The sequence below is a fragment of the Kogia breviceps genome, chromosome 1 (genome assembly GCF_026419965.1).
Source record: "Kogia breviceps isolate mKogBre1 chromosome 1, mKogBre1 haplotype 1, whole genome shotgun sequence".
In the NCBI taxonomy this organism is placed as follows: Eukaryota; Metazoa; Chordata; class Mammalia; order Artiodactyla; family Physeteridae; genus Kogia; species Kogia breviceps.
This window is the reverse complement of record NC_081310.1, coordinates 178,845,736-178,858,607: the sequence shown is the minus strand read 5'-3', so window position 1 is coordinate 178,858,607 and position 12,872 is coordinate 178,845,736. Positions and strand designations below refer to the sequence as shown.

The following is a 12,872-nucleotide window of genomic DNA, read 5'->3' as shown; positions in this document are numbered from 1 at the left end:
TGGGCAGAATTCTCATCACTGCTCCTGTCCTCTGCCAGCTCCCAACTGCATTGATAGATCCATGGTACTGAAGCTTCTAGCACCATAGGCTCTGATGGACACAACATCATTCAGGCTGAGCACACCTTCAGACACCCAGCCCTCCTAGGCTGTGACCCTCACCCTTTACACAGGTAAGAAATATGAAGCTCAGAGAGGTTGAGTGACTGCCGAAAGTTGCATAGCAGGTCAGGGGCAGAGTCAGGCTCACACCCTGCTCACCCAATTTTCGGGCCACTGACCCACCAGCTCCTAGGTGGCTTTCCCTGGCTTTAGCCGCCTTCATGGATGTTATTGAGTCCATGGCCAGTGGCAGTCCATGTCTGCTTCCTGCCTGATGTTTCCCCGGGGCCCATCCGTAAATATTTATTGAATAACTGAGGAGATGAACCAGATGCCAAGCCCTTTATATGAATTCTGTCACTTAATCCTCACCATCACTCTTCGTAGCAGGAGAGGTGAGCCCCATTATACAGGTGTGGAAACTGAGGCTCAGAGACAGGAGACACCTTTGCCAAGTTTTCCAGGCTGGTGGGATTTGAATAGGAAGCTACCTTCTCCTTCTCCCCACTCTGCCTTTTTGCATCCCAGTTGCCCTCACCTGCCCTTATACTAGATGCCTGAGTTCTGCTCCTCAATGTCTTTGAGGGGCCCAGAGGATCCAACAGGATCAGCCCCTGGAAACCTCTATCATAAGCTTTGCTGAGACTTAACACGGTCATGAGTTGTCTGGTCTTAAGACAAAGAAAGGAGGGTGGGCTACAAAGACTCCTGTTTGAGTTCCCCCGTCCCTTCCCTGGGGTTCACCTTTAACACAGCAAGGCCTCTGCTCTTAGCAGGATCTGAGGACGTGGCTGGGAGCACACATGGGACTCGAGCTGTGGTTCTGGCTCTGGCCCTGAGAGTTGGCATTAACAGACTTAATACCATGCTCAATTTGATCTCTATGCTTTCTAAGCTTAGCAAAGCAGATTTTCCTCATTAATCTGCATTTATACTTAAAAGCAGTGCAGCAAAGTTCAACCCCTTTTACTGAGCTGAACGAATATGAAAAGGTCAAAAGACTTCTTCATAATTAGAGAGCATCTCCCTCCTGCTCTCTGCCCCCTCCAACCAGCCTTGCCCCCTTTCCTCCTGGTCTTTCTCTTCTGCTCCTGTGCTCCCAAATCCCCAAGACTGTGCCCACACCCTGAATTGGGTGAAGTGGAAGGAGAGATGAACTGCCTAGGGCTGAGGGGGGCTGACCTTGGGTCAGACAGACCCAGATTTGAGCCCACACTCTTCCACTTCTCCAGGTGGAACCGGAGCAACAGACTTGATTTAAACGTCTGAGCCTTGATTTAAACATCTCTGTGATGGCAAGGAGAACTGCACCTACTCCCCGGGGGGGGGGCTGTTATAAAGATTAAATGAGATAATATGCATGAGGAGCTTAGCACTGTGCCTGGCATGAGGGAACTAATCAATGACTGTATTGGGTAAGCTGTAATTTGGGTGCTAAAGGGCTCTCCTCTGGGCACCAGGAGCAGGGGTTCTAGGCCCGTCTTGCCCCTGACCACATGTGATGCACCTAGCTCTTGGGTGAGGGGGAATCTGTTTTTTTACTCAGGAAATGAGTGGTTTAAATTGAGTCTAATCAGAGGACAGTGAAGCTGGAAGGGCCATTGGGAATCATTCATGTGATCAGTGGTAAAACTGAGGTCTCCAGATTCACTCACTAGAAAAGTAAGTGATGGGTCACAGTCTCCTGGCCATTTACACTCAGCTCCACCCATGGACCACAGTGAGTCAGGGACCATGGAAACTGAAAGGGGCCCAAGAAGGTATTTTTCACCTAAATGAAAAAGAAAACATAACATATCAAAATTTATGGAATGTGACTAAAGCAGTACTTAGGGGGAAATGCATAGCACTAAATGCCTATATTAGAAAAGAAAAGAGGTCTCAAAGCAATGACATCAGTTCCCATCTTAAGAAACTAGAAAAAGAATAGAAAATGAAACCCAAAGTAAGCAGAAAAAAGGAAATAAGAAAGATGAGAGCTGATATTAGTGAACTGAAATCAAAAAAAGAGAAAACCATGAAAGTGAAAGCTGATGCCTTAAGATCAATAAAATAATAAATATATACCAGAGTGATCAGTTAAAAAAAGAGAGAAAACACAAATTACTAATACTAATAATGAGAGAGGTAACATCACTATATATTCTACAGATATTAAAAGGATAGTAGGGGAATATTCATGACAACATTATGACTATGTATTTGACAATTTAGATGGAAGTCTTTCAAATTCCTTGAAAGACCCAAACTACCAAAGCTCACTCAAGAAGATAGTGGTAACTTGAATATTCCTATATCTCTTCAATAAATCGAATTTGTAGTTACAAACCTTCCTATAAAGAAAACTCTAGGACCAGATAGCATCCCTGGTAAATTCTACCAAACATTTAAGAAATAATATGACTTCTATAGAAATAATACCCCCCATCTCATTTTATGAGGCCAGCATCATCCTGATACCAAAACCTGGCAAAGATGTTACAAGAATGGAAAACTGCAGACCAATAGCCCTTAAGAACATACATGTAAAAATTCTAAATATTATTTTAGCAAATAAAATCCAATGGCATATGAAAAAGTTAATACATCATGTCTCAGTGGGGGTTATGCCACAAATACAAGATTGGTTTAGCATTCAAAAACCAATCAAAGAAATCCATTATATTAACAAATTAAAAAGGAAAGACCATATGCCTAAGTCTATAGAGGCAAAAAAGCATTTGACAAAATCCAACATAGATTTCTGATGAAAAGTCTCAGCAAACTAGGAATAGAAGAGAAGTTTCTCAGCCTGATGAAGTGTGTCTATGACAATCTTAGATCTAACATCATACATTATGGGAAAAGACTGAATGCTTTCCCACTAAGATGAAGACACAAGACAGGGATGTCCACTCTTCATTGCTTGTATTCAACATTGCACTGGAAGTTCCAACTAGTGCAATAATACAAGAAAAATAAATAAAAAGCACCCAGATTGATAACGAAGAAGCAAAACTGCCTTTTCTTACAGGTGACATGATCACCTACATAGAAAATCTGATGGAATCCATTTAAAAGCTACTAGAAATAGTAAGTATGTTTAGTAAAGTTGCAGGATGTACAAAAATCAATTGTATTTTTGTATACTAGTAATGAACAGTCAAAATTGAAATTAATAAAAAAAATACCATTCATAACAGCATCAAAAATAAAAAGTACTTAGAAATAAATCTGGCAGAAGATATGTATCCTGAAAACTATAAAACACTGTTGAGAGAAATTAAAGAAGGCTAAAGAGACATAGAGATACACTATGTTCATGGCTCAGAAGACTCAATATTGTTAAGATGTTAATTCTCTTCATGTTGGTCTTTTTTTTTTTTTTTGGCCTTTCTTTTTTATTTAATGAAAGCTTCGAACTTAGCCTTTTGTTTTTAAAGTTATTATTTATTTTTGGCTGCTTTGGGTCTTTGTTGCTGTGCATGGGCTTTCTCTAGTTGTGGCGAGTGGGGGCTACTTTTTGTTGCGGTGCATGGTCTTCTCATTGCGGCGACTTCTCTTGTTGTGGAGCACGGGCTCTAGGCTCACGGGCTTCAGTAGATGCAGTATGTGGGCTCAGCAGTTGTGGTTTGCAGGCTCTAAAGCGCAGGCTCAGTAGTTGTGGTGCATGGGCTTAGTTGCTCTATGACATGTGGGATCTTCCCGGACCAGGGCCCGAACCCATGTCCCCTGCATTGGAAGACAGATTCCTAAGCACTGTGTCACCAGGGAAGTCCCCATGTTGGTCCTTAGATTCATTGCAATCCCAATCAACAGAACCCTTTTTTGAAAAAGTTTACAATCAGATTCTCAAATTCATGTGGAAATTCAGAATACATAGAATAGGCAAAGCGAGTTTATAAGAAAAAGGAAAAAGATGGAGGACTAACACTACCTGATTTCAAGACTTATAAAGTTATGATAATGAAGACAGTGTGGTATTGACATCAAGATGGACAAATAGGTCAATTGAACAGAATAGAGTCAAGAAGCAAAATTCTCACATATATTTCCACCTGACTTTTGACAAAAGTGGAAAGGCAATTCAGTAGAGAAAAGATAGTATTTTCAACAAATGGTACTGGAATAATTGGAAGTTTATAGGCAAATTTTAAAAATTTGATCCATATACAAAATTTAACTTCCTAAATTTAAAACCTAAAACTCTACTCTTTTAGAGGAAACCATAGGAGAAAATCTTTGTAATCTGGGATCAGGCAAAGATTTCTTAGATTGGGCACCAAAACCCCCAATTCATTAAAGAACAGATTGATAAATTGAATTTCATAAAAATTTAAAACTTCTACTCTTCAAAAACTGCTGTTAAGAGAAAGAAAAGACAAGCCACAGACTGGGAGAAAATATTTGCAAATATGATAAAGGAGTTGTATGAAGAATATTTAAAGAACTCTGGTTAACTCTCAGTTATAAGGAAATAAACAACCCAATTAAAAACAGGGAGAGGGCTTCCCTGGTGGCGCAGTGGTTGAGAGTCCACCTGCCGATGCAGGGGACGCGGGTTCGTGCCCCGGTCCGGGAGGATCCCACATGCCGCGGAGCGGCTGGGCCCGTGAGCCATGGCCGCTGAGCCTGCGCGTCCGGAGCCTGTGCTCCGCAACCGGAGAGGCCACAACAGTGAGAGGCCCGCGTACCGCAAAAAAAAAAAAAAAAAAAAAACCTGGAGAAAAGATTTGAATAGACACTTCACCAAAGACCATATACAGGCTGCAAGTAAGCACATTAAAAAAATGCTCAATATCATTCGTGATTAGAGAAATGCAAATTAAAACCACGGTGAGATCGATCCCAACACTGCTTACCTAAAAGTAAGAAAAAAAAAAAAAATTGACCATACCAAGTGTTGGGGAGGATGTGGAGGAATTGGAACACTCATACACTGCAGGTGGGAATGTAAAATGTTACAGTCCCTTTGGGAAAAAGTTGGGCAGTTTTTTAAAAAGTAAAACTTACATATAGCATAAGATCCAAATACTCCCCTCCTAGTTATTTACCCAAGAGAAGTGAGAACATATGTCTTTACAAAGACTTGCACACGAATGTTCCCAGCAGTTTTATTTGTGATATCTCAAAAGTGGAAACAACCCAAGTGTCCATCAACAGAAAAGTGGATAAATTGTATATCCATGCAATAGAATAGTACTCCATTAGAAAAATGAATAAACTCTTGATACACACACACACATAAAGAAATCTAGGGAACTATATTCAATATCTTATAATAACGTGTATTGGAAAATAATATGAAAAAATATATATCTATATAACGAAATCACTTTGCTGTACACCTGAAACTAACACAATATTGAAAATCAAGTAAAATAAAAGAAAAAGAATTGTGCTAAGTGAAATAAACCAGGCAAAAAAGAGTACATCCTGTTTGATTCCATGGATGTATTCTAGAAAATATAAACTAATCTATAGTGACAGAAAGCAAATTAGTGATTGCCTGTGGGGAGAGAAGGGACTTTCAGGGGAGATGACTAAGGACCTGGAGGAAAATTGTGGGAATGGTGAATATTTTCATTATTTTGATTACAGTGATAGTTTCATGCATGTATACGTACGTCAAACCTTATCAAAATAGCCCTTTAATTATGTCTTTAAATATGTCACTGTTAATACGTTTAGTTTATCATATGTCAATTACATCTCAATGAAGCTGTTAAAAATATCCACGGCAATTGATGAGCTTTCCGCAACAAAGAGCATGTCTCTCAACCAGGGAAAGCCCCGCCTGAGCCCTGAGGGTCAGGATGGGAGGGTTCAGCATAGGAAACTGAGACAGAGGGGCCAAGCAGCTGGGAGGGAAGCAGGTGGTACCAGGGAGTCAGAGCACTTCCAGAAGGAGGGGGCATGACTCTTCAGGTCATACACCTCCAGCAGAGAAGCGGTCACAAGACATGGCAACACGAAGGTTATGGGTGACCCTGACAAGTCAGAAAGCAGTAGTAGGTGAGGCGTGAAAGGTGCCAGGGCAGGAGGTGAAAAGCGCCCTGCAGTTCACCTGCTCAGGGTGGAGGGGAGGAAGCAGAGGCCAGCAAAGAGCTGGTGGAGCAGGAGGGGCTGGGGTTAAGGGAGGGCTTCTTGTTTCTTCTTTGCTGTTTGCCTTGCCATGCTTCGCTTTTCACATGGGAGGTGAGAGCTTGCTTTGCAAACTTGATGACAGCAGGGAAAGTGTGAGAATGGAGACGCTGGGCAGCAGAGGATGGAATCCAGGGGAGGCTCGACATTTGATGAAGCAGAGCATGACTTTAGGGCGGTTAGGGAGACGACAAAAAGGTGGATACGACTATCAAGGTCAGGGAAACCAGGTGCCAGCAAGGGTGCCCTTGGCCCTGGGAGAACTGAGTGTAACTGGCTTGAGCCCTGGGCAGCCTATGGCCATGGGTGGTCCTGAGCCCCAGGACCCCTCCTCCTGCAGTTGGGCTCTTCTGTCTGCCTGGCTGGGTCTCTTTCATTTTGGGTTATTTCAAGTGCAAAGCTCAGCTCCATCGCTGGTTTCTAAAATATCCACCCACACTAAGCATTTCTGAATTTATAAGCTTTATTGCAGATTTGCAGGGAGAGGGGAGAGGCACAGACTCACTGCCTCTCTGGCTGTTCTCCCCTTGCCCTGCACCCCCTTCTATGGAAGAAGCAGGCCTCCTTATTTCCTGCAGACTGGTTTTACCCTCTCCTTCTAGAAAGTTTTGGCACCAGCTGGCCCCATACCCTGGGGGTATTGGCTTTTGTCATCACACAGCTTTCTCTTTTCAGACTCTTTTGTACTCTTCCTAGAAAGAATTCTGATAAACAAAAATGTTTTCTTCATCTTTCATAGGTAGTATCATCTCTGTTTTACAGGTGAAGAAACAGAGGCACAGAGAAGGTAAGCAACTAGTCAGGGGTCACGCAGCCAGGGAGACATTTTGGCAGCAGCAGCTCCATTTAGGGTGTGGCAGTGCACTCTCCGGTTCTGTTCAGATAGCCCTGGTCTGGTCCCAGCTCCACCACTGATCAGCTGTCATAGGGTCCACGTCACGGGCCATCTATGGGGTAAATGAAATGACATGGCTCAGGTGCTTGCAAAGTCTGGGCACGTAGTAGGTGCTCAAGTAAGTGCAGCTACTGTTGCTCTCATTGGTGAGCTGACTGCACCTGTAGAAACTTCCCCACCCCTGGTTCTACACCTGGACTCTCCTCTCCCCCACCTTCCCTGCCATCTGATTCCTGTTCCTTTTTGGTTTCCAAAATCAGATTGAAACTCACGTCCTGGGAGAAACCCTCCCTAATTCACCCTACTTAAAATCCTGCCTGGCAGTCTGGCGAAGGATGGGGGAAATGTAATTGGGGAATTAGACAGGCTTAGACTCAATTCTGTTTTCTCCCCTCACTAGTTAGGAGGCCTTAGACGGGCCCCTGAACTGAGCCTTGGTTTTCCTCATCTGCACAGTGTAGACAGTGCTCAGGACCAAATGAAAGAATAGGGGTGAAGAGAGCTTGGCAAATGGCAAATGGCAAACCACTGCTCCAAAGCTGCCTTGGCAGCCTGAGTGTCTAACCTGTGCTTGCTTTCTTTGGTGTAGGAAGGGTCCACCTGCAGAAATAGCCCCACCCAGAAGGGGTGTGGAGTTGGAGTCTGAGTGAGGCAGGCTCCTCCCACAGGCCTCTGCGCTCTGCCTGTGTCCTTTGTCCCTCCTCGCCAAGCCCCAGTCACTTTGCTGTGCCCACCCTGTACGTGCCCACCCCTTCTGCTGGGAACACCCTCCCCTGGTGTGTGCAGATGCCAGCACAGCCTAGCTCACCTCTCCTGCTCCTCCTCCTCTCTCTCTATCCCTGTCTCTCTCTCTCTCTCTCCTGGGAAGTCCTCCCTGACTCTGAGACCTTCAGCCCCTGTGGCACACACCCCATGGTTCACGGAGAATTAGCAGCTTCTCTCCCATCTTACACTGTGAATTTCCCCAGGGATGCAGACCGCGTCTGCCTGATTAACCTTGAATCCCATGGTGTTGTGTCTTGTCTGGCCTGTAGTTTCCATGGAATCTCTATCCACTTAATAACACACTGTATGGGTCGTAGCCTCAGCCTGTGACCCTGGGCTGGTCCCTACCCTCCCTTGAACATCGTTCCCTCAGCAGTTTAATGAAGGGGTTGGGGATGATAGTCTCCAAGGTCCTCTGTTGCTTCTGCCCTTGACTTTGAAGGCAGCCTTTGGACAGGTGGAGATCGATGCTGCCCAGCCTAACGATGTCAGCAGGACAGGCTGCAGGGAACCCCTTCCCCCTGTGCCCCTTGTTATAAACAGCTCTCTCTCCAAGAGTGGGGGTCACCCTCCCCTGAGGGCAGCAGTAGGTGGCCAATTACCCTCAGTGCCTGGAGGACCAATAGGGAGGGGGTGTCAGGTCTTAGGCACCCTGGCCCTGAAAATAACCCACTGGTCCAACTGCAAGACCAAAATGGAAGGTCAGTTAGGTCCCTGCTCTGGGCAGGGGCTGCAGCCGCCTGGCAATCATCTGTGGCTTGAGACTAATAGACAGCTCTGAGATTTCAATTACCCCAGACCAGTCAAATGACTCAGAGCAGAGAGCTGACTGCAAGAGCCCTGTCCTGTTCAGAGAGCGATGGGTAGAGGACCCCTTCACCTCGCCCATCTCCCAGCTCCAGAACTGGTGACTTCAGGGCTGTCCTGCGGACTCACTGAGCTCCCAGCTCCCTGGTGAGCACTCTCCCGGAGACTGAGTTGGTGGGATCTGGAAGGAGTGGCCCCAGTAAGTCCATCTGGACCCCTGGCTCCCAAACTGTTTGTATCATATAAGGTCTGGTGGGAGGAGATACACCCAGGGCTGTGGGAAAATCAGACTATGCTCTGGTGACTCTAGACTAGGGGTCTGAGCTCTCTCCATGTCAGTTTCCTGCAAAATGGGAGGTTGGAGATGCCCACCTGGCAGATGTAAAAAGAAGGCTGTGACATAATGAGGTCAAATGGCTGAGCAGAGCCTGGCACATGCAGGGTGTGCCTAGATCTGCGGGATTCTGGTGGTGTGTAGTAGGATCAACTCATACTGGCTTAAGCAGACAAGGGGGGTTATGATAGTGACACTGGGACATCTCCTGGAACCCAAGGATGAGGAGGAAGAATGGCCTCGGAAGGAGACAGGCCCAGGGAATGGGCTGGCCCCTCTTCTTGCTGTTCCATGGAGACAGAAGATGGCCCCCTCAGCTCCTGAACACAAACATCTCCATCTGAGAGAACAGCCCAGATGGAACTAGATTCCCTCCGTTAGAGAATCCACCTGGTCCAGCTTGGATTGGTTTTCGGCTTGTCTGCTCTGGCCTCGCCTGCTCTCGTCAGAGCCAGGTCAGACAGCACAATTGTGTCTTCTGGGAAATGCCTTGTAGGTGAAGAGGGCTGAGCAGGGGCTCATTATGAGCTGGACAGATGCTGTCAAAGCACCAGGTCTGTGTCAGCTCTTGGGGTACTGACTGCAACCTGGGGGGCCCTGCCCTTGAGTAGCGCACTCGGGGTGGGGACACAGAGGTGCATCCCCGTGTGGCCAGCGCGGGCCCAGGGAAGGTGAGAACCCGGAGGCTCAGTGGGGTGAGAACCAGACTCTCTGCACACCTGCCTCCTCCAGCCCTTCCGGTAGACACATTCAGGAGACGCCGAGGGAACCACGCATCAAGGACTTGGCAGGACCCAGCCAGGATGCTGAGCCTTCTCATGCAGACATGCCTTTGGGGCAGTAGGCTTCAGGCCCCAAGGCTGCCAGGGGAGAAGTTTTTCATGGCTCTGCCTCAGCCACAAGACCCCATCAATCCAGGTCTCTTTACAGCTGCTCCAAAGAGCCAGCATATTTTCAGCTACAATCCTGAGCCCAGAGGGAAGCAGGAAATGATTCATCCTCTTTCTCAGACATGAAGGCAACCCTGCATTATTAATATTTACCTAGGGGCTTCTCCAAGGGCCCCAAACAACAAATGAACCGTCAGGAGAGAAGGGCATGCATCACAAGCTTTGGTGAGGCCGTTGGCTGCCTCTAAGTAGAGCAAAGGGATCCCCCAAGTGTCAGGGCTGAAAGGGGCCTCGTGGCTCTATCTCCCGATTTTACAGAGGGGAAACTGAGGCCCCAGAAGACAGAGGCTGGACTAAAGAAACTCAACAGGATGGTGGCAGAGGAAGGAACAGAACCTAGGGCCTCAGGGGATGGAAAGAGGACAGGCAGTGAGCCTCAGGTCCCTCATCTGTAAAATGGGAATACAAGAGCTGGTCAGGTGATGTTTGCCCAAGATGTGAAACGACCCCTCAGAGTGTCTGACAAGGGGCAGGTCCTGCACCTATGACACCAGAGGGAGGGTGTGGTGAGGATGCTGGTGGCCTTCCCTGCCCCCATGTCCTGGTGTCCTTTGCACTGCCCCCAGCAACCCTGTTTGTGTCCTCTGACACTGACCTGTTCCACCCAACCCCATGGGGACTGGATTGTGGCAGACACCTGCCCCAGCTGGGCGGTATCTCTCCTATAAATCTGAGGTTGAGACGAAAAGGTGCTAATTGGGTCTGCTGGTTATTTGAGCTGCTGATGAATAAAGTCCAAGTGTGTAGGATACTGAGAAAGGTAGAGAAAGAAAGTCCCATGGAGAGAGAGAGAGAGAGAGAGAGAGAGAGAGAGAGAGAGAGAGAGAGAGAGAGAGAGAGAGAGAGAGCGCAAGCTGCCTTCTGGCTGGTTCCCTTCCCTGGTCTGGGTCCAGTTCCCTCAGTAGTTCTGGTTGTTTGGTTTGCCTTGGGTACCTGAGAGACCCTTTCCCTGCAGCTGAGCAGGTTCTGTTACCTGTACCCCCAAAATAAGGAAGGACTGCTGGACACTGAGAGGGGTCCAGAGCCAGGTGTCTAGCTGACCTCAGGAGGGAGAGCCCCACCTGGCAGTGCTGAGGCCCTGGGGACGGAAGAGGGGGTCCTTCACACCTGGGGGCTGGGGTGCCCTCCTCAGTGCTCTCTCTCTCCTAATCCATCTCTTCTCTGCTTTGTTTTCTTCCTCCTCCTCCATGTCTCTCTCTGCCTTTTCTCCCACACTCGGCCCTTCATCGATCATTCATTCATCCCACAGGCATGGTCTGTTGCACATCTGTGCCTGTTCAGCCCCTGGGCTGGCCACAAAGGGGACGCCGAGGGGCCAAGGCCATGTCCCTGACCTCAGGGAGCTCCCGTTCTGGCTGGGGAAACAGATGAATCATTCACAACCCAGAGTGGTCAGTGCTGAGATGGGGGGAGATGTGGGATGGGACGGGGAGCCCGGGAGAAGACCCTGACCCTGGACAGGGGTCAGAAAGGCCCTCTGGAGGAGATGGTGCCCATGCTGAGACCTGGAGGAGAAACGGGGGAGCCAGCAGGAGGGGTAAATGGGGGAGAAGGTTGTTACTGGCAGCAGCAACCCGGCCCCTGCAAAGGTCTGGCAGAGAGGGAGAGCCGGGACCCTTGGAAGTGGCAGGCAGTGCTGCATGGCTGGGGCTGGGATGTGAGGGTGGAATGGTGGGGTGGGAAGGTGGAGAAATACGGGCGGTGGTCCTCCAGGGTCAGACCACAGATGAGGCTGGCCTGTGCAGTCTGGGCTTCACCCTGAGGGCACTGGGAGCCATGCAGGGATGGCGGAGGGGGTAAGGGAGGAAGTGACCCCTCTGTAGGCATTGGGGGGAAGGGGATTCCGAGAGGATCGGGCTCGTCCAAGCCTCTGGGATGGGAAGAAGCCTCCTTCTCCCCCTCCTGCTCGCCTTCCCGCCCTGGCATTTTCTCTCCTCCCTCCTCTGGTCTCCCCACTTCTCTCTCTCTGTCCTCTCCTCCCGTCCTTTATATCCCCCTTCTCCCCGCTCTCGGCCTTTCCTCCTTCCTCCGCCCCTCTTTCCCCCCAACCGCGCGCTCTGTTCTCTCCAGACCCTTCTCACCGCCAGGCACAGGGCTGCATCCTTGGCTGAGCTGTCCTTGCGAGAGCCTGCAGCGCCACCTGCAGGCAGGATCCGGGACAGCCGCGGGGCCTCCCACACCGGGAGGAAGACGCTGGTCCTTCTCCGCCTCACAGATGAGGCAGAGGTTCCCGCCCACCTGGCCCCGTCCCAGTGCCCGCCTCTGCCGCCCGCAGCCTCGGTGTGGCTGCCCTAGGTCGACGCTGGCATCAATACTAGCCCCGCCTGTATCTCCCCTAACAACCCTAATTACCAGGCAAGCTCTTCTCCCCATAGACCAGACGCTAGAATTGATGAGCTTAATAGCAGAATTCCTTCCCTTTCACAGCCCCTGCCCTGGAGTGCCGCCGCCTAAGGATGCCGGCATTCTTTGCTCTCCTGGAAGGGAGGGCCCCACAGGGGCTATTATCACAGCCGTATTACAGATGGGGCAACCGAGGCTCAGAAAGGGTGAGTCACTCAGGGCCCAAGAGAACCTGACGTTATGCACTTGGTTTATTTGTTTAGTAATCACTCGTGGACACCCACACTGTGCCAGGTGGGGTTCTGGGACCAGGGACACAGAGATGGAAAGACAGCGGAGGGAGTCCCTGCCCTGGGGAATGTAAGGGATGGTGCTGGTGCTGGGCGATTGGATTCCAGGTGGGACCTGGAATGTGTCAATTACTGCAAGAGCCCAGAAAAGGTGCTGGCAACCCAGGGGGCTTCCAGAAGAGGTGGGGGAGGGGACCTCTGAGCTGGCCTCCCCGAGGAGGTGACATCTGAGCTGATTCATGCAGGCAGGGTAAGAGCTTGCC

General features: G+C 48.8%; 1 long non-coding RNA gene across 1 annotated transcript; it reads right to left on the bottom strand.

The window, feature by feature from the left end:
- Positions 1-6,670: 6,670 nt before the first annotated feature.
- LOC136792720 (uncharacterized) lies at positions 6,671-12,148 on the bottom strand. The gene is made up of 2 exons (XR_010836978.1): positions 12,058-12,148; positions 6,671-7,172 (listed from the first exon to the last, which is right to left on the bottom strand). It is a non-coding gene; the product is annotated as an uncharacterized lncRNA (long non-coding RNA).
- Positions 12,149-12,872: the final 724 nt, after the last annotated feature.